The sequence below is a fragment of the Anoplophora glabripennis genome, unplaced genomic scaffold (genome assembly GCF_000390285.2).
Source record: "Anoplophora glabripennis isolate ALB-LARVAE unplaced genomic scaffold, Agla_2.0 scaffold46, whole genome shotgun sequence".
NCBI lineage: Eukaryota > Metazoa > Arthropoda > Insecta > Coleoptera > Cerambycidae > Anoplophora > Anoplophora glabripennis.
This window is the reverse complement of record NW_019416736.1, coordinates 213,402-235,731: the sequence shown is the minus strand read 5'-3', so window position 1 is coordinate 235,731 and position 22,330 is coordinate 213,402. Positions and strand designations below refer to the sequence as shown.

Sequence of the window (22,330 nt, the reverse complement as noted above, 5' to 3'; positions counted from 1 at the left end):
AATCTTAATAGTCCAAGAATCTCATGAACGTTGCGTATTATCGAAAAATACCAAGAGACCTTTTAGATTGATTTTGTATGGTAGTATTTAAATTTACTTTACATTCTTCGAAAAACTCAATGGCGTACTTTTTTTTTGAAAAAGGGGCCACGCATCCCCCCTTTGAACGCCACTGGCTAATGCGATAGGACTAATATTCTGTCAATTATGAGAACCCCCAATACGCATAATGTGTACCAAGATTAAATTAAATCCACTCGTGGATAGCCGAGATATGTCAAAAAGTGTTTATTTTTTTTTTAAGCTTCAACGCCCTGTATCTCCAAAACAAAGGCTTTTATAAAAAAAATTTATAGAGTAAACTACACTTAATTTTTGATAGGGAATACATTCCTGCGTTTTCCAAATTTAAAGTGAAAACACCCTGTATATTTCCTTCTAAACTATTCGATTTTTTTACCTGTGCTAGCCTGAGACGTACGCACCTAATAATTACAGCGTCACGACCGTGTCGCAACACTTCCTCTTCGCAGTTATCGCCGGTAAATTATTCGGAGCCGTAAAAGCTCGTTCTGGAGACGTGCCAATTAAAACTAAATCTAACTAGGCAGAAGACAATCAACGTACCTAACACACGGGGCCCGCAAAGGTCGACATCACTGAAACCTTCACCGGTACCGCACGCTGCATCAACATATCCGTGACAGCCGACCGTCTGGCACTGTTCACCATGCGGGACTGAAAACTGAAGAGCCCGAGGAGCGCGTCTACGCTGGCCCGCGTCCATCCTTTATCCATTAATCATACCGTCCAATCCTGGCGTGTCGGCGGAGGATTACGCGCTAGTGTATGGGGTTTGAGTGTTGGAATTTCGGTGTAGACGTCGACGAAGGGACTGTGACTCTAATTCTTAATGTTTCATCATAGCCGAATTCGATACTTTATTTCGAAAATCTTTGAATGTTATACTGAAATAAAACTTGCACACGGTTCTGACACAGAGACCGTAACGATACATCAAAATTTGAATCAATTCAGATGTAGAATATGCCAAGTACATAGAATCGGCATTACAAAACATCTATTCTACTAAAATTCTATCAAAATAACTTTATAGTACAACAAAACACGTCAAAATTATATTAAAATGGTTCGCAACACCTTTAATAGTATATTACATAAGTGCAAAAGCTGCAGCGATTTGCCCTAAGTCACGTGACGTAGGATACAAATCGCGCGACATTGAATTAAAAAGAAACTATTTTTGATTAGGAAATTGACTCTTTTTTGGTAGTAGCTAAACAATTAAAAAAATTACTGTCAAATCTACATGTAAAATACGCAATAACACTTAAGGAGGATCGGATGCTTCATCGGGGAGGGGGAGGGTTGCTGTCAATGGAAAGAGAAATATTCTTTATGACCATAAAGTAAGTAGACTGAGATACCTGTTTGTAGATATTGAATAAAATCGAGTTTAAAATACTTAAAACTATACAGGGTGTTTCAGGATTAAGTCGACAAACTTTAAGGAGATCCAGAGATTCCAGAGACGCTTCATTTTCGAAATATCGGGAGTTAAAGATTAAAAAAAAATCGAATTTTTTAAATAACTTCTAAATGAAGAAGGCTATTTTGGCATGACACATCTTCTTATAAGATACCATTTCTCCATAGAAGTAGAAGTCCCGCAAGCAACCAGTGGCGGAGTTATAGGGACTCAGACTCATTAAATTATAAAAAAATAATACGGCCCTACTGAAAATAAAAAATTATGCTGTTTTTAAATAGAACAGTTTGTTATTGACAAAAAGTGTATATTCACTTTTTTCCTAACTCTTATAGTTTCATGGCAAAATTGATTTTTCAGAAGGGTGCTTCTGTATTCTGTCGATAAACTTTAGAAGACGTTCCTCATAAAACCTAAAAAAATATAGTACCTATTAAAATTGGTCTTAGTCTCGAGTATGTGTGAGTCAAATAGGCCTTTTTGTCTCCCCTTCCTTTGGGTTTAACCAATCGTATTAAAATTATTTAGAAGATGCGTCGTTTTTGAGATATAGGGTGTTTTTTAGAAAAAAAAATTATGTTGATGAAAACAATAGAAATATTTAAGTACCTAACATCTAATGTGACTATGTCGTAATGCGACAACGTAACGACCCTTGCAATACTCCTAATTTTTTTCAGGCGGTTTGTAGTCACTTCATTTACTTGTGTTGTGTGTGTACTTTTAAATAAAATAAGGTGGCAAACAATACATGAAAATTTATTTGTAAACTGAAACAGCCAAAAAATTACCAATTAATATTATACCTAGACAAAGCGAAAAGTGAATGGAAAATGAAATGATTTAAATAATAATTTGTTCAAAATAGGCGCCTCCGGACTGTAGACAAGCACGATATCTTCTAATTATGGAGATAGTGGCCGATAGTGGCACGCTTGGACTATTCGCTGTCTTAGATCTTCTAGGGTATCAGCTGGCACCTCGTAGACTTTTTGTTTAACAGCACCCCAAACGAAATAATCCATCGGTGTCAAGTCCGGTAACCGTGCGGGCCACGCTGCAGGTCCTTCACAACCAATCCAATTCCTGGGATAATGAATGTTTAACCACTCCCCAAGACCTCTACCAAAATGGGCAGGACCAGAGATACATGGCACAAACCATACACTGCTCTTTTTGCAAAGAACTCTTACGGTTTTTAGAACATCTATAAACTGTGATCACGAAATGATTCGCGTGGAAAAGTTTAAATATGATTTATTTACATGCATAACGCATACTATTCAAGGGCGTCGCCACCCAATGGGCTAGGAGTGACAAAATAAGAGAGGATGGGAGAAATATAAATTATAGGTGTAGTAGCATAGGTACAGTAAATTATTTTTTTTAGAAATATTTTTAATAAAACCTTTTTAATATTGTATATTTTATTCTGATTCTGATAGATAAAAATTATTATTTTTTAATTTATAATTCCAGAGCTAAATTTAAAAAATGGAAATGTAATACTTTTTAACATAAAATTGTATATTGTTAAATCCTTTTGTTAACAAATATTTATACTAATTTATTACAATTGTTTTTTTTCAAAAAAATAAATAAAGTAGTGTATTAATTTTCAAAATTAAAGTTTAAGTAAATAAAATATTATTAGAAATTGCCAATCCAATATTTTTTTATCTTACGAACATTTTTGGAATTTTTTTTCGAATTTCTAGAGCAGTCATATTTAAATATTTGACATTAATTAAAAACCAAAAAAGTCGATAAATAATCCGATAATTCGCAGAATTTGATTTTGCATTGCAAAAATAGTATATCTCAATAATACGAAATTCGCTGCATTTTTTCGTAGCACTTCTCGATCCCCTTTAATACGACGTAATGGATACAACAAATCGCGGGTGATAACTGATAAGCCTGGCCACCTTAAGCACGTGACGCGAAACTAGTTTCATCTCGCTTTATATAATTGGTCCTTTACCCTCTCTCTCTACATTCACTTTTACCTACAACCGTGGATTTTTAAAAAATATATGTTTGATTTTTTTAAATTACCCTTTAAATACATTATGCGTTTGTAACCTTTTGATATGGCCTGTAATATTTCATTTGATGCCTATACCCGAAAAAAAATGACAATCAAATCAAATCAATGATCAAATGTCAAAGGTATATAAAAGGGGAGTTACATTTTTGATATATAATTTAACAGTTCCCAAAGCAAACGATTTTATTTGAATCTGAAATTAATTACCTTAAAATTTATGTTTTTTTCCAGCTAATCTCGAAATATTTGGTATTCGACCGAATAGTGCACAAACATTACCGACGAATACCAAGAATTTGGCAGAATACCGCACAGTCACAGAACATGCATTCCAAGCCTACTTTTAAATCAATATTCCCTCCGCAATACCTTTCTGCGTTGTAAACCACATACTTATGTTTAAAATAAAGCACGCGATGTAGAAAGAAATTACTGCTCTCGTAACGAACCATCATCATCATTATCCCCATCAAAAATCGGCGAAAAATCTTCCCACACATCTGCTGCTCTCGTTTCCGTGTCCAAGACACAAAAGACGCACGTCAGGACAAGCGGGCGATGCCACGGTAATCAGCAGAATGTGCCATAATTCAGTTATTTTAATTACAGCGTTTATTGGCACTTACTAAGGCAATATAAGCTCGCGATAATTCGCAATTAATGACAATATCAATTTACCACTAGTTCTAACGGGTCGTGGTTCTAGATGTGGACTTTAAGACCGTATACAAAAGGACATATATGTGTTCCAGTGATATACGCGCAGGCCGGACAATGCCCGAAATCAAATGCACTTCCCGTTCGCTGTTGACGTTTATGGTCTGCCACGATGATGGCAGTAAGCTTTCACCTAAATTTAAACCCTATAAAACCGTGTACAGTTGTAAATGGATTAGTGGTATTGTAGTAGCGTGACCGCTTCTACAAAATTGCGATTATGTAGCAATTCTACGGTATCAAATAATGTCCTTTATCTTAAAAAAATAATAAAAAAAAACAATTAAAAACAAACACAGGCTGTTACAAATTCGCTTCTCACTACAGGGATCTCGGAAAGGGTAAGCGATATGAAGTAGCTTAAGTGGGGGCAAAGTTTCGTAATCAGGGGACCAACATTATGATTCTAAAAAATCAAGGCTCACATGATTAGTATTTGAAATACCTATTTGAAAAAAAAATGAAATTTTGGAAATCCGTTTTTGTTTCATTGTTTGAGGTGATATTGAAAAAAGAAAAACACTTTCTCATTGTTTAGGATAGTTAGTTTAAAATTATTGGTTTATAGACGAGCGCAATTGCAACGCTAAGTCGGTTAGTTATCGAAATAAAAAAAACTGGCGTAGAACCAGGTCAGACATGGTAGGTTTTATTAAGCATGTGATTGGGCATATGAAATGGTATTTTACGACATTTTTTGTTGGTCGGGATCTTTTTAATTTCGAAAAATTAAAAAAAAAATCTATTTTTATGAGAACATGTTTTTTAAAGTCTCCACCGTTATATCTCAAAAAATAATTGTACTATCAGAGTAATTTCTTTTTAAATTAAAGCAGACACAATAGCGCTTTTAACAGTACTAATGGATTTTATGAAAATCGCTTGTTCATTTCACTAAAAATCAGGAAAACTTGATATTTAAATTTTGTATAATACAATTTTCACTAATCGATAAACTTTTTTATTTATGATTCTTTGTATGTACATGCAGCGAAGAAAATGAAGCCCAAACACTACATAAATTTTTGAAATAATTAGTTTTTTCTTAAAGCTTATAGTTTGGCAACAAGCGATTATTTCATAGCGCGCTAAACTGATGCATGGGGCGTCCAACGTAATGTGTAATCTACATAGTGTACGGCTTGCGGGATTTGGAGTATATAGGTTCGTGCGTAATAAGCAGTGTGTAATAATCATCAGAACATATTAAGTTTTAAGACAATGGAGTGCATTATTTGTAAGAAAACTGTGCGGGATGATGACAAATCTGTAGTACAAAGACCTAGAATTCAAGATTTGTTTTTAAAAAAAAAAACAATATTTTAAATGGCGAAATTAAAATAGAATACCTTATAGACTGTCGTAAATCATATGCTAGGTTTCAAAACATTGATCTTACCTGTATTTTGCAATCAGACGTATCACGCGAATATGTATATAATATATATTTTTGATTTGTTAAAATAATAACAAATTTAAACCTTTTATTTTGGTGAATGTATTTTTCAGCAATCGAGAAAAACTTTTATTTGTGAAAATTTGTATGTATATGCTGCGAATAAAATAAAGCCAATACATGAGAAATGTTTATAAAATCATAATTTTTTATGTGCATCTTACAGTATGACGACCGCAATTTTTTTTAAACAAACTAAAGCCACATTTTTGCACACCTGGCTCTCGCATTAGACTGTTTACTGCCTGTCGTCTGTCTAATATCAGATCGCCGCGTCGCGTCGCGTTGTTTACGTGTGGAGTAGTCAAATTTTTATCGATTTTATTAACTTCAAAATAACTTCCCTATTTTGGTATACAGCTAAAGTAAAAAACTAGCGAATTTTGAGAGCTGATTTAATTTATTTTTCCGCCTATGTGAGTTTGGTTTCTTATACCTATTTATTCAAAGTCATATCTATAGGTATTATTTATAAAATTATTTAATATAATTGTTGGAATATTGACATACCAATTTACTACGTATTTTAAAATTTTAAAAATATACCAATATGACAAACACCAATTGCCATTTATAATTATTATTGATAAAAAATCATTTAATATTTGCCACAATGTTTATATTTAGCAATTTAGACCCTACATTAAAAACATTCTAATTCCTCATCTTCCTCCATATCTTCCTCGAAATATGTATTTAATAAAGTTATTACAAGAACGACATTTACACTCGTTACAGCATTTTAGGCCTTCTTTAACACACCCGCATTTTGTATTGTCACAATTTTTGTCTGAACAATAAATGGTTAATGATTGCCGAACAAAATCAGGAATTGGCTTATCATTGGAAAATATTGGAGTCCAAACATCGTCAGTTATATTCCATCCTCAACCATCTGAATTTATAAGTGGTGTTGCTACATTGCTGTTGTACCATATTTTAAGTTGATATATACATCTGCAACAGTTAATTATAATATATTAGCTAAGAAATTTATTATTTAAATATTTACGTTTACCTTAAAAGGTGTTGGTAAAAAGCACCGTCAGTTGGAGGAAGCTCCCATGATGGTTTGTTTGTTGTTGTTGCTAATTCGATTCTTAGATCATTTAATTTTAGAATTTGTTTATCTTTGGTTTTGTACAGTAGAAGAATTAATTTTGTAACGATTTCGAAAACTTCGTCATTAGACAGCATTGGCAATTCCGATAAGTTTTGAGGGACGACAATATATTTCTTTTTATATAATGTATGGGCTTCATTTTCTTCGCTGCATGTATATAAAAAAAAATCATAAATAAAAAAATTTATCGATTGGTGAAAATTGTATTACACAAAATTTTAATTTCAAGTTTTCCTGATTTTTGGCGAAATAAAAAAGCGAATTTTATAAATATTTATATTCGCGTGATACGTCTGATTGCAAAATACAGGTAAGATCAATGTTTTGAAACCTAGCATATGATTTACGACAGTCTATAAGGTATTTTATTTTAATTTCGCCATTTAAAATATTGTTTTTTTTTTGACAACAAATCTTGAATTCTAGGTCTTTGTACTACATATTTGTCATCATCCCGCACAGTTTTCTTACAAATAATGCACTCCATTGTCTTAAAAACTTAATATATTCTGATAATTATTACACACTGCTTATTAAGCACGTACCTACTCCAAATTCCGCAAGCCGTACACTATGCAGATTACACATTACGTTGGACGCCCCATGCATCAGTTTAGCGCGCTATGAAATAATCGCTTGTTGCCAAACTATAAGCTTTAGAAAAAAACTAATTATTTCAAAAATTTATGTAATGTTTGGGCTTCATTTTCTTCGCTGCATGTATATGCAGTCTCTTGTGAAAACATGTTAGTTTATCATGTTTTAGGAGCCCCCTCAAAAAACCAGCTCAAAACAATTTTTTTTAAAGTAGCTCACGATTAAAAATTTCCAAAATCGCCAAAAATTTAATTAAAAAAAAATTTGTTTTCGTTATTATATCATTTTTTAGGTTGAAAATAATCTCGATTCTGAAAATTTCAAATCGATATTTTAATTTCTAAAGGTGATTCATAATTATTTTATCTTTAAAAGTAGTGTACTGTAATGTTTTCGAGCGACCTCTAAAAATACATATAAACGAACTAATAATTTTTTTATTGAATTTGATGAACAAAATAATAGGAATATATCACGAGACTGGAGGCAAAATTTACTACCGCACTTTGAGTATCAAATATTTTTTAATTTTTTAAAATTTAAGTGTCTCGTGATTTATTTCTATTCTTTTGTTCATCAAATTCAAAAAAAAAAATATTAGTTCGTTGATATTTATTTTTAGAGGTCGCTCGAAAACATAGGTACACTACTTTGAAAGTTAAAATAATTATGACTGACCTTTAAAAATTAAAATGTCGATTTGAAATTTTCATAATCGATATTTTTTTCAACCTAGAAAATGATAAAATAACGAGAAAAAAATTTAAAAAAAAACATTAAATTTCTGACGATTTTGGAAATTTAAAAAAATCTTGAGCGACCTCTAAAAAATTTTTTTTGAGCTGATTTTTTAAGGGGGCTCTTAAAACATGATAAACTAACATATTTAAACAATACATCATTTACGGCAAATAATTTTATTTAAAACTATCTGCTCATTTGATCCAAATACATTTTTTTTCAGTGCACTTGGAGAATTTGTGGTAGAATTTTGTACAGATTTTTTGGGGACACCCTGTATATATAAATAGCCTAGTGGGGTCTTCAGGTCAATCCACTTTTTTATATAGTATGCCTGTGTTATTACGCATTTGATTTGTTAGTAGAAGTTTAGTTTATTTCGTCAATTATTATAGAGAGGGAAATTGTTACAGTTAATGCGCATTTTTGCAATTTTCATCGTAAAGTTCCGAGCATTAAAAAAAGAACTATAACACACACACATTTCCCGTAAGTGCCCCCTCAATCAAAATTCAATATAAAACCCATAAACATATCAAAACAATCACGTAGAATTATTACAATGTATCACAAGGTATCTAATTTGCGGCAGCACAACCGACGTAGCATGCGAACACGACGTGAAATATTTCGAGGAATTAAATGCAATTTCGTGTCCGTACACCCACAATTCCAGTTAATTTGAAGCCCGAACAAGATTGCAGGAGTGCACATATCACATAAAATTAAATTGCTCGGTAATTTGATGGTATCTACATAATATGATCATGAAACCGATGTGGGTTGCGCCAAGCAAATATCGTCTTGATAACATCGCGATCTGTCGAAATTCTCCCTCGTTCCTCGCGAAAAATCAATCTGATTAAGCCCGATTCCATTTGTCGTCCCTGCATTATCAAAATTACCTTGAAGGGAAAGATAATTACAGAGAAAGTTAATTAGTTTGTGATTAATTTTTTTCAGTGTATGATAAATTCTTAACAATATGTTTATCTAAAAAATTAACTTTAATATCGATAAAAAATTACGTATCTAGTTTTTTCATTAAATCAAATTTGTAATCTTCTCAAGAACTACTACATTAAGAAAAAAGGATACGAAGTTATTTCAATAATACAGGCTAATTTCTATATTTGATATAATTATCTAATTATCTACCCCAAAAAAAAATTGTGGTAGTAAAAAAAATTTGTTTCATTGAAATAAATAATTTGTTTGTAGGACCAAATATTTTGTTTTATTTTTATTAGCACAAATTTATTTCCTTTGAACAAAGCTTTTGGTCCCATTACTTTCTTTCAATGATATATATATATATATATATATATATATATATATCTTGTGTTAATTTTAATTGCATTCTATGATGAAACAATATTTCTTTGTTTCAATGTTTTAATTTAACGACAGCTTATTCAACCTCATGACAATTACCTACTTTTTTTGTAAGAAATAACTCCAATTTTTTTCTTTTCAAATATTCTTTTAAAAAATACTGGGAACTATACAGACAGGGTATGCCTATTATTATTTTGGCATTGTTTACAGTGCAAAGTAGGTTATAGAAAAAAAATGTAATAAATCATTTCTAAGGTGGGTTACTTTTCGCTATACCCTTGTAAGATGCATTTGTTTAAAATTTGTGTGCAAATTTAATGTCTATAATTTTAAAGGCTGAACGAAATATTGCTAATATGTAACTATTGATTTTAATTGTCAAAATTGGTGAATGCGCCAGTTAAAGAGAAATTACAATACAATACAAATTATTTGACGTTTTAAATCATTTCATTTAAAATATCTTATGGTCCAAAAATATAGCATAATCTAATGATTTAATTCTTCACAAACAGGTTGCTCATAAAAAAATTTCACCATATTGTTTTTAAATTGGAAAATAATATTTAAATAGTTTGTACTATGAACTAAAAATGAGAAGTATAAATATAGCAATAATTATAGCAATTCATATTTTGATTTTTATTATACAGGGTATAAATTATTTTGCGACAAACGTTAACTAGTGATTTCGGTTGTTAGAAGACGAGAATAGATAGATTTTCGAAACGTTAACAACTTTTTGAAGTGGGTAAAATATAATGCCGTGTATTTTGCATTTATCTGCTTTTTTTTCAGTGTCAGATTTTTGATTAGGCAAAACTACTTCCATAAAAATAACCCGTGACTGGTACTTTCAACGCAAAGGTTTATTGCATTAACTTTTTAATTTTTTTCTTAGCTAGCAAAATACCCAATAAGTTAATTTTACTTTCCAAACATTTTTTACGAAATTTTTTCTTCATGAAAGTTTTCTTTGTGGGTCTAGAAATCATTCCCTACAAGATAGTATAGGTCTCGTACTTTATTATCAAAATACAGGGTGTTTTTGTTTGGAAGTTACAAGCATTTCAAAAAATATAATGTCATATTTCAACATAGCCTGATGAATAAAGATGGCTGCTATAACAATAATTATTATTTGTGTTTAAAGTTTAAACATTTGTTAATCTTTATTAACCAAAATAACAAATCTTAAGACTATAAAAATTGTTCAAAATGTCCACCCTCGGCTCGAATGCAAACCTCACATCGACGAACTAAAGATTCTGTTACACGACTGATGAGATTTGGATCATTTCTTATCTGGTTAACTGTATTCCGAATTTTTTCAAGTAACTGTTGACGAGTAATGATTTCAACATGGTAGACAAGCTGCTTCATATGTCCTCATAAATGGAAGTCCAAAGCATTTAGATTTAGATCTGGGGAACACGGTGGCTATGCTATTGGACCTTGTTGACCTATCCATTTATTTGGGAAATGCTGATTTAACCGAGCAGTTCCTTGTCTCCCTCCATGTGGTGGTGTACCATCGTGCTGATACCACCTATTTTCAACAATATTAAACCCTACTCATCAATGAAATTAAAAAGGTTGTTTTCCAAGAAAGTTCTCTACAGATCTTCATTTAAACGATAATTTAAATTAAAACATGTACAGGCAGCAAATTATTGTTGAAAATGTTATCCCAAACGTTGACACTGACGTTGCTAACATCGTCTTGATCTAATTGCATACGGATTTTGTAACGCACAGATACATTCATTATGATTAAGTATATGCCGGCCTTAGTAAAACATGCTTCATGGACTACGTGACAAACGAAATGAATCTATCAGTTTATGCATGTTCTTGAAGTAATCAACAACAAAATTTTAATCGCGAGGAACATCTCCAGCATGTTACGCTTGAAAAATTTGGCGATGAAACGGATGTAACACTGCTCTGTTCAATATACATCATACAAAATTCAGTTATAAATGAAGATTACTTGCTATACGCCAAATACTAATGAAGAGTTGTCAATGATAACATCTATTATTTCCTCATTTTGTACATTCACTTCAGTAGGACGAATGGACTTTTTTGGAGCGGGGTTACCTTCTTCTCGAAGTCTACGAAATGATGCACTAAAAACTGTGTGGGTAGGTTGATGTTTATTTGGGTATCTTCGTCGGTATTCGCGGGCTGCTTGTCTGGCGTTTAGGCTTTTTGATTTCTCGGCCTACTTTTTTTCTCGGGACTCGAGAATTCTCGACTAGGAATTCCCGGGAATTCTCGAATTCTCGAGAAATTTCTAAAACTTAAAAAGTCATAATTTTGGTACTGCAATGCGAAATATAAACATGCTATTATACTTAACAATTGTCATTAACATTTATTATTTATTCAGTATTTTTATTAATTACTCATGTTTCTGTTCCTACTAACAAAACTAAATTAAACTTTGAGTATCTACACGTTTTTGGAGTCGCCGAATCCGGTGTCCGTTTAACTCGATCAGATCTGGTTTAAGTTCAGTTCAAGGTCAAATGTAGAGAATCAATTGCCAAAAAAGTAAATCTACATATCTATAAGTTTTTGGGGCCGCCGAATCCGAATCTGATGTCCGTTTGACTCAATCAGATCTGGGTTGAGGTCAGTTCAAGGTCAAATTTGGAGAATCAATTGAAAACGAAGTAAACTTACATATCTATACGTTTTGGGGGTCGTTGAATCCGAGTATGATGTCCGTTTGAAGTGTTAAGGTCTATTAAATACTTTCTAATAGAAATAGATCAATCAACATACGAAAGATAATATATAAATATTTTGGTTTTAAACCTAAGTGAAAAATTTGATTGGGTTTAAGCAGAGAGAAATGTTTCACCAAGATATTAAAGAAGGAGGAAATTTGGGTGGCATCACTGATATTGCTAGTGATACTAGTGATGACGAATATATTCCATATCACGTTGTGAAAAAGACAGGAACAATATAACAAAAAAAAGTAAATGATGTTCGAGATTTGGGCCTGGCAGAGAATGGAGTAGAGTTCCTGATATCATGGCTAAAAAAATACTAAGCAAGCCGGAAAAGTGAAATCTTTTTACTATCAGTACAGAAATAATAAGGAATATTTTTCTAACGATGAAGAATTTTCCTTAGGTTACTACAATGATATTGTTAGATAAATCATTTCAAACATGGATGTTATAAACCTAACGCACATTGAAATAAGAGTGCCATATTTTGAGGATAGTCTCAAAACATATAACATGACATAGGATCAAAAACATAAATGGCTTTACATTTGACCTTGAACTGAACTTAAATCAGAGCTAATCACGTCAAACCGACACCGGATTCGGATTCGGCGATCCCAAAAACGTGTAGATACATAGGTTTGGTTTGTTGACAATTGATTTTCAACATTTGACCTTGAACTGGCCTTAAACCAGAGCTAATCGCGTCAAACGGACACCGGCTTCGGATTCAGATACCCCAAAAACGTATAGATATATAGGTTTAGTTTGTTGACAATTGATTTTCTATATTTGACCTTGAACTGACCTTAAACCAGAGCTAATCGTGTCAAATGGACACCGGATTCGGATTCAGCGACCCCAAAACCATATGGATACCATGGTCTTGTCTTTCGGCCCTGCCACTTTTTGTTTGTGGGACTGTGTAATCATTAATCATGCAGTCTTTTAATTAAACAAATAGTAAATAAGGAATTTAACCGAAGAAATCTTAAAAAACAAGATTTAATTTAAAGATAAGATTAAGATTTAAGTAACAAAACAAAAATGAAATAATCAACTAAAGGAACAGGAACTAAATATTTTCAGAATCAACATCAACATTAAGTATCTACTTATAATAAAATTTCTACACAGGTACCTACATTAAAAAATAAGAATCATCAAAGTACACTAAAGCCTTAAAAAAATAAAATAAATAAATCATGAGCTAGTCGAGAAACCACTTTAACCGCTCAGTTATTTATCGAGAAACGAATTGAACGCATGAACGAAACGAACTCCAATCAAGAACTTAAGAGGCGGGTGATTTTTAAATTTCTCGATTTCTCGACACTTTTTCTCGTCTCGAGTAAGGCCAGATTTCCCGGGAATGTTCGCTTCGAGAAATCTCGACCAGAAACCCTAGGTGTTCCCATTGGAATACCCACTGAAATACCCTACTTTAAAATATGAAATTATATTTTTTAAAATCCTTCTAACTTCCAAAGGAAAACGAATCGAACCTATGTCCATATAAGAAAAAATGTTTGAAATGAACCGAGGTACCATCTGTCAAAGTCTGTCATAGAGCTTGTAGAATACCCTGTACAACCAATAAAATATTAACCAACCGATTTTTTTCACAAAAACTCTATACCTTGCGGGCTAAGTTCTCGGACCTACTACAAACATTTTTAGCTGATACTTGTTTGCTAGCAGAAAAAGAAAGTCTGAATAAAATATCAGATACTTCCACGTGTGGCCGTATCAGGCCGTCGATTTTCGATCTTTATCTCGGGACAAAACCTCTTTTTTTGGGGCAATATATCTTAATTGCCGCATAATAACGAAAAATCGTGGGCGTGCCCCGATACCCCCCTAATAAAACGCAGTAAATTTAAAACTGTCATTAGCGTGGCGGCCGCGAGGGCGAGAGCGGAATGCCCCTCGACGGCGGGACCATGGCTGCGAGGATGACGGTTTCTCACCGGCCGAGGTCGGGGGTCAGGCCGATCCTCACGGCGGGCACGCCTCCAGCACGCACATGCACACGCCGAGGACCTTCTCTCGATGCCGGCCGGGGAAAAACGGCCACGGCGAGGTGGTCGGGAAAAAAATGTTGCTCGTTAGGCATATGCAAAGGTGTTTATGATACGGGGCAGGCCCGTCAAATTTACATTTTTTAAATTAAATAAAAGCTAAACGTTTGAAGCCGCGGTATAGAACATGTAATTGCTGTTTTTGCAAAAAAAAATAATGAGCAAATAGTCAAATTTAATAAATATAGCATAATTTCATGATTTTTTAATAGAAAACTTGTTGAGAACCGCTGATTTCGCTCTAGCATTTACGAATAATGTAAATCAGCTTTGTAGTGTAGCCGCTGAACTCTTAAACTTGTAAACCTTTTTTTTTCTAGACTCCAACAATCACCAACTTGTAGCTCCGGGCAGAGTATATACAGGGTGTCCCTGAAAGGATAGACAACGCTTGACCACAGGTTCCTTGGATGAAAATAAGACTATTTAGCCTAACTTACCTATATATAAAAGTGCACGCCTACTGAGATATAGCCTTCTAAATATAGAACAGGTAACCTAGGTTTTTTCTAATAATTTGAAAACTGTTTTTCTTAGAAACTTCAAATTTGGTACACTTATTTTTTTATATAAGGGCAATGTAAATATAGAATTTGGTGAGAATACATATACAGGATGTTCTCTTTCTAGTGCCTGTGCGCCACTGGCTATCCCGTAACTTTTTTGTATGTACGCCAATGACGACAGAATTTATATTTTTAAAAATAAGCACTATTTTAGAAGATTTTTTGCCTCTTACAAAATTTTGATATCGTTTATGGATTTCGAGTAAAATTGGCATTTTTTACACATTAAATAATATAAAATCAGTTTAAGATAAATAGAACATTCTAGTACGAGGTGCCATATAACAGAGAAACAAATTCATAACAATAATTAAAAGGTTCTGTGTCAAGCTAGCTGTGATTTAATTTTAGCTTACTTTGTTTTTTATTGCAATTTATACTTTTGCTGAACAAACTGATATGTTAGTAGTTTTGGGTTATTGTGAAGGAAATTGTTGTGCTACTGTTCGAACATATGCTGAAAGATTTCCTAATCGAAGAACTCCAAATCACAAAACATTTGCTAATGCGGAGAGACGCCTTCGGGAAACAGGACGTTTTTTACCTGTAACATTAAATCGTGGATAATGTACGGCCGGAATTATTCAGCTGGAGGAACAAATTTTGGAAAGGGTCGAAGAAATTCCTCAAGTAAATAAAAGGCGTTTAGCGGCAGAGGTTGGCTTTCAAAAAGTTCCTTTAATAGAGTATTAAAAGACCAGTTATTACAGGTTACAGGTATTACAGGGTACAGGTAGGTATTACAGGTTATTAAAGGTCTAACAGGTGGATAGGTAGAGGAAATAATGCCCCTTTAAAATGGCCACCTCGATCCCCGGACCTAAACCCATGTAATTATTTCATTTGGGGAGCGTTGAGGACCACAGTTTAAAATAACTTTTCAGTAAATACAGAAAACGAATATGGGAAAGAATACAACATGAAATTAATGTTATGAGAGGTAATGCACAATTATTGGATAATTTCTAATTTTCGAAGAACTAATGTTTGCGTTTAAGAACAAGAAAGTAACTTTGAGCATTTACTGTAATATTATTTTAATGTGATTACAAATATCAGTTTATTTAAAATGTTAATGTTGACTTTCTTACATTATTAGTTGATATTGTTTATTTAAAATATTAGTGTTGATTTTTATTTTATTGATTGATAATACTAATACCAAAAATGTGTAGTTATTTTTTTTAATGTGACGTTTTTTCATTATTATTCCCTGCTTTGAGGCTGCAGTTATAAATTATTTTTTATAAATCGGAATTTTTGCCTATATTTAATGTATAAAAAATGCGAATTTTACTCGAAATCCATAAACGATATCGAAATTTTGTAAGAGCAAAAAAATCTTCTAAAATAGTGCTTATTTTTAAAAATATAAATTCTGTCGTCATTGGCATACACACAAAACAGTTACGGGATAGCCAGTGGCGCACAGGCACTAGAAATAGAACATCCTGTATATGTATTCTCTCCAAATTCTATATTTACCTTGTCCTTATATAAAAAATAAGTGTACCAAATTTGAAGTTTCTAAGAAAAATAGTTTTCAAATTATTTGAAAAAAATAGGTTATCTATTCTATATTTAGAAGGCTATATCTCAGTAGGCGTGCACTTTTGTATATAGGTATGTTAGGCTGAATAGTCTTATTTTCATCCAAGGAACCTGTGGTCAAGCGTTGTCCATCCTTTTCAGGGACACCCTGTAGAATAGACAACGTGATTGTTGTTTGGCTGATTAGTTGTTCAGAGGAGGCGTGGGTTTTTCTAACAGAAAGTAAGAGAGCAATAACAAATAATTGTATAAAATTTTGGGTACCAAGTGGTTTCTCTCACTCTAATAAAAAATAAATAACTGGGAGATCTACAGGGTGGTCCGAATTTTATGCAGGAAACTTCGAGGGCAGATAGATCTCTTTAAAATAATATGTGTTTGTCTTATAAACATAGGTCTGGAAGGGCCTTGTTTTAGAGATACAGGGTGTTGAAGTTGTTAAAAAAATAGATTTTTTGCTTATATCTCCAGAATCTATTAACCGATTTCAATAAAATTTAGTACAGATAATGTATGATAGTAGGCCTTGTATTTCCTAAAATATGAGCTTTAAAGGTTCAACCAGTGGTGTTACAACTGGACAGGGGTCACCCCTTTTTTACAAAAAAACCTACGCCACTGCATTTTTTACATGTCATTGTAACTGATTTATATTTTAATGCACAAAATACGTAAAGAGGTGACTAATTTTTTCCCTAAGATACGCCGTTCTCAAGGTATTCATACCAATACAATCTCCTTGTGGCAGACACTTCTAATAATAATATTACAAGAATATTTGTTGATGTTTAAAAGTAAGTGCAATTTGTAAGCACATCAACAAAATTATTTACACTCCTTTCTACACCACCTGTGAGGTAGTGTGCGATATAAACAAAAAATCTATTTTTTTTAAAACCTTAACATCCTGTATCTCTAAAACGGAGCCGTTCCAGACCTATGTTTATAAGGCAAACACATATTATTTTAAAGAGATCTATCTACCCTCGAAGTTTCCTGCATAAAATTCGGACCACTCTGTATAACGAAAAGACCATTAAAATATTCAGTGGCGTCGGAATTTTTGGGGTCTCTCCAGTTCATTTCGTCCCCCGATCAGATATTTTATAAACCAGTTTAGTAAATTTTGGTCGTTATATAAATTATTAGCCTAAGTTTTATCTACCTGTATCAAACATCTTCAGATATATTTCAACACTATGTATCTCAAAAACACTTGGTTCATTAAGGACTTTTAGTTTAAAATAATCTTAGGACAACCTTTTGAAAGCACAATGTAATAATAGAACTTTTATTTAATTTTATATGTAAGTAAGATATATTAAAGCTCATGCTAACAACTAAATGCTCAATTGCCATAACAAAAAGTGTAGAATTTAGTTAGGGAAAAGTTTAAATGCCTGTGAATTTTTAACATCCTGTACACAGTTCTTAGGATAGCAAACAGATCGGAATGAACAAATTGGCACCGGTTAATAACGTGTAAAAAGACAACGTAAACGAAACACCTGGTAGACGTACACGCCACTGTCAAAGTTCACAATTTTTTTCCACAAAACAATACAGGTGCGGCTTAAGAATATTTATGGTATATAAATTGAGCAAACTCTATTTTGTTATTAATAATATTAAACTGATTCCTTAAATAAAAAATTTGGTACTTCGACTAAGACTTTCAAAGCAAAAAACAACCTTTTCAATTGCCATAAAAACGACACAAGAAAAATTTCAGAAAAACTTACGACTCTTACGAGTCGTATTGTTAACATGATTAGGAATAAAATACACTACTGAAATTAATTCTACGATAATATCCGTCATTTGAATTTGTTTCATTTAATTAGTTAAATGTGATATTTTTCAAAAATTACACCGAGGGAAAAAGCTTGTTTGAAACTAGCAGGAAGTTTTTGTTTTTTGAAAATGTCAAATATTTATTGTTATATAATTAATTTCCAAAATTTTATTACAAAGAGTCACATTTTGATACAGTTGGAAAAATTGATTTTATCATTTTCAAAATATATTTTTTCCATAGTTAAATAATTATTTACATATAAAACATTTATGTTAGGGCCTGTCCAAGAGTTACACATACAAATATATGGATTAAAGTTAAAAATTAAATATTTAATATAAACGTGTAAAAGTGATTGAAATGAGTAATGTAATTCCAATCACTTCTAATAAATAAATCAGCATCAGCCATTACTTTGCATGTATATTGCGAGGTAAGAATGTGCGTTATTATACAAAATCTCCAACTTGATGCACAAAAGTTCGATTAATAAAGGAATATTAATGTAACTGCGTGTATAGAATACCATAAAATACAATCTTTATCACTTTTTTTAACTTCTTTATGCTTAATTCTAAAAAAATAATTAGCCTTGTAATAAATTTAAGATTCGATAAAACTCATATCAATTCAGTTGGTATCTGGAATTGGATCGTGTCTGAGTGTTTTTTGCGTACCACTATTTCCTTTTCTTGAGGTATTTTCCAGCGAGTGCGCGAAAATTGCATTCGAAGGTGTCGTGAGTGCATCGAAATTGGTGGTGGACATTTTGAGCATATGTTGTAGTTTGTTTTGTACTTGTGCGTTTAAAAATTACTGAATTTTGCTATTTAGTAAGTACCTAAATTATTTTTACTACGTATGATTATTTGGACGACGTGAATGTTTGGCTACTTTAATTACATATTTTTCAAATTCATAATTTGATTAAAAGTTAAGTTCCTGTTTTAAGAAATTCATAATTACTAAAATTGGAGCTAAAATTTAAGCATAACACTACCTTCGTACTACAAAATCGATACATTTGATTTTATTTATATAAAAACTGGAAAACGATTGTCTTGAAATTTAGTAAATGTTTCACAATAATATTTAATTACATTTTTTCCGTAGGACAAGTCTGCCGCGTGCACACGTGATATACATCAGATGTGTAGCGTTAGGTTAAGCGCTGTTGCCACGTTGTGATGAAAATATTAATACTCGCTGTATTTTGAAAACTGTTAATGTTACGCACTTGTAATATACAAATTTTTTGTTTATTTATGATTACTCTATCTCATGCTGAAGTAGTGGCAGTCACATTTATTACACACTGTAGATACCTAGTTTATTATTCCTATGACATTTGCAAGGCCTCACTGAGATTGCTCTGTACTCTCACAATTTAATTGCCGAATTAACGGCGGAGTCTTAATTAGGATTGAAAGTATTGGCGCCAGGTAATAAAAATTCGTTTATCGAGTTCAAGATATCTTTTTAATTTAAAATTGTTCTACAGATAGTAGTTTTATAACCACTATTGAGTTGGAGCTGTATATTACGTCTCATACGGCCCATATTAACTAATTAATTTAAAGACAATTTTATAAATTAATAACAATTAATGACAAAAGTATATATTGTTTAATTATGCGGAAATCTCTCTCAACGATATGATTTTCAGTTAACCAACATTCCATAAAATATATTAAAAATAATAGGATGAACACAAAACAATATTTCAATTTATAATTGATACATACTTCACTTATTGTTGACATTTTTCTTGTGTTTCCAAGTTTAATATTTATGAGACTTATTACAACAGGAGTTAGGTGTTTACCAGTGGCGGTTGTTGCGGGGCCTCTGGGCCGCCGCCCCCCCCCCCCTAGAAATTTTCACAGCAAAAAAATTTAATAATTAATGATTAAATAGACTAGCCTTATGAAACATATTAAAATGGAAATTTAACTCTACTTGTAAAATTCGTTTGCAAAACTCCTCGTAGCTCGTCTCTACATCTATAAAGTGTTTACAGTGGTGGTTATGGTTACCGCCGCGTGCGTTAGTGAATGAGTGGGAGTAGCGCATATTTACTATGCAATTTAGACTCTGTTTAGTCCAAACATAACCAAATAATAGTTATTCACCGCTTTTTTTCTTAATAAACGTAATTTGTTCAAGTGTGATGTAAAATTTTGTTACTTACATATTGTTTCTTATTAAAAAATTGTAAAAGTTTAAATTGATTGTAGCACTTGAAAAAATCTATGGTGCTAGAAATACCAAACTTTAATGAAAAAATTGAAAAGTTTACTTCGAACAAAAGCAGAATGAACTTTCAGTATAAAGAATAACGTTGAGTACATTTTACCTATATTTCTATAGTATCCAAATTAAAATTACCGACTTATATTTGATTTTTTTTTCATTACATTGTAGGTACCTAAATTTTCCCCCCTCCCTGGTCTGGAAGACAAGAGCTGCCACTTTTGTTCTTTGTCAATCATCCATCGTAAACTATGACTGTCGCCAACCACATGCAAAGGCAACAGTAGCAATCAACAAACAGTAGTAATAGCACTGAATAGAAAAGTACGACTAATCACAGACATGATCGAAAATACGATGTTTTATAGCGCCCAATTTGAAATATGTTACTACCCATCTTAAAAATACCATGTTACACTTTGGTTACATTAAAAAATTGACAAACACCTATTACTGGTGAGTGTGTATGGCAAATTATAAAAAAATTACGTATCTGATCTTGCTGAAGTTTTCTGTGCTTCGCTTCTAATAAACAAATGAAAACAACTTTGTTGAAATTTTATGAAAGTTTCTTGTTTAGTGGACATATTCTCAGAAAGTACATGTCTATATAAAGCAATTCCATATCACATAGGAATAATTGTGGAGCCCGATTGGTTTCCTCAAAGTCGTAAAGCGTCGGTGGGTGTCCCACACAAAATTAACACAAATACCGACTTGGTAACTTAGGCGGCCGTGATTTTACCGCCCTGGGCAACTGCCAGCCTCGCCGTCCCCTTCGAGCCGGCCCTGGGCTGTCGGCTAATAGTCGGACCCGACCAGAAAGGGTTCCGATGAATTCGAGGTTCCCAACCAATTTACTCCACCCTATTTTTAGATGATTGCCGATACCGACGGACGCCCCTCGAAAGTTCACCGTGGCCCGCAGAAAGTCGGCGTGGGACCCGAATCCGTGTCGAACCGTCCTCCGCTGGAAATTATCATTATCGAAATAAGAATAAGTACACGCTAATTTTATGGGAAAATAACAGACGTTTAAATCGTTCCGCGAATAAAGAAACAGCGAGTTGGGTACTTACCGGTAGAAGTATGCGGACGGACCCGTTGGAATATGGAGAAGCCACACCACATGTTCCAACTGTTTCGTAACTGAGAAAATGTCGTTTTTTAGCATTTAAAAGGGGCAAGTACTGAAAATGTGCAGTTAATAGGTGCTGGAGCTGAAGCTTCAGCCTTTCTTAGGAGGTGTAGAAATAAAAATAATAATGAATAATAATTATAAAGTCACTTATTTCCAACCTAGCCAGGAAAAATTAAAGCACACCGAGGAAAATCGACCAATAAGAAAGTTTTGCTGTGATAAACTGTATTAGAACAGCAATTTTTGTTATTAGTGTTAAAATATTATAAACCAAACTTAATCCTCAAAGGTCACACTAGTGCGAATTCGCACCACCGTATTCTTGAGCAGCTGGTATTTCTCATTGTGAGGTAGCAGAGCCGAGTCTGTTATCTGTTATTGTCGGCTAAACCAGAGAGTCTAGAAAGTCTGATCGGTGCGAATTCGCACTAGTGTGACTTTAGTGTGGGCAAAAATGAGGCTGAATTTATATCTGGAAATAAACTTCATTGAATTGCAAATTTACGATTTTTTTCACCTCATTTTACGTGTTGAATAGACTAGAACATTATTAACTGTCATTATTAATAATTTTTGAAAATTTTTTTTATTAATAGTTTAATTGTAACATGTATTTGTCAATATATATGGATAATATTGTTTAAATTAATATTTTTATACA

At 32.6% G+C, this 22,330-nt stretch overlaps 1 protein-coding gene across 1 annotated transcript in view; it reads right to left on the bottom strand.

Annotated features, from left to right (window-relative positions):
• LOC108904248 overlaps positions 1–712 on the bottom strand; it is a 72,844-nt gene extending 72,132 nt beyond the window's left edge. The window contains exon 1 of the mRNA XM_018706723.1: positions 628–712. The gene's annotated coding sequence lies outside the window, so the exon portion shown is untranslated. The remainder of the gene's footprint in view (positions 1–627) is intronic.
• Between the last annotated feature and the right edge of the window lie 21,618 nt (positions 713–22,330).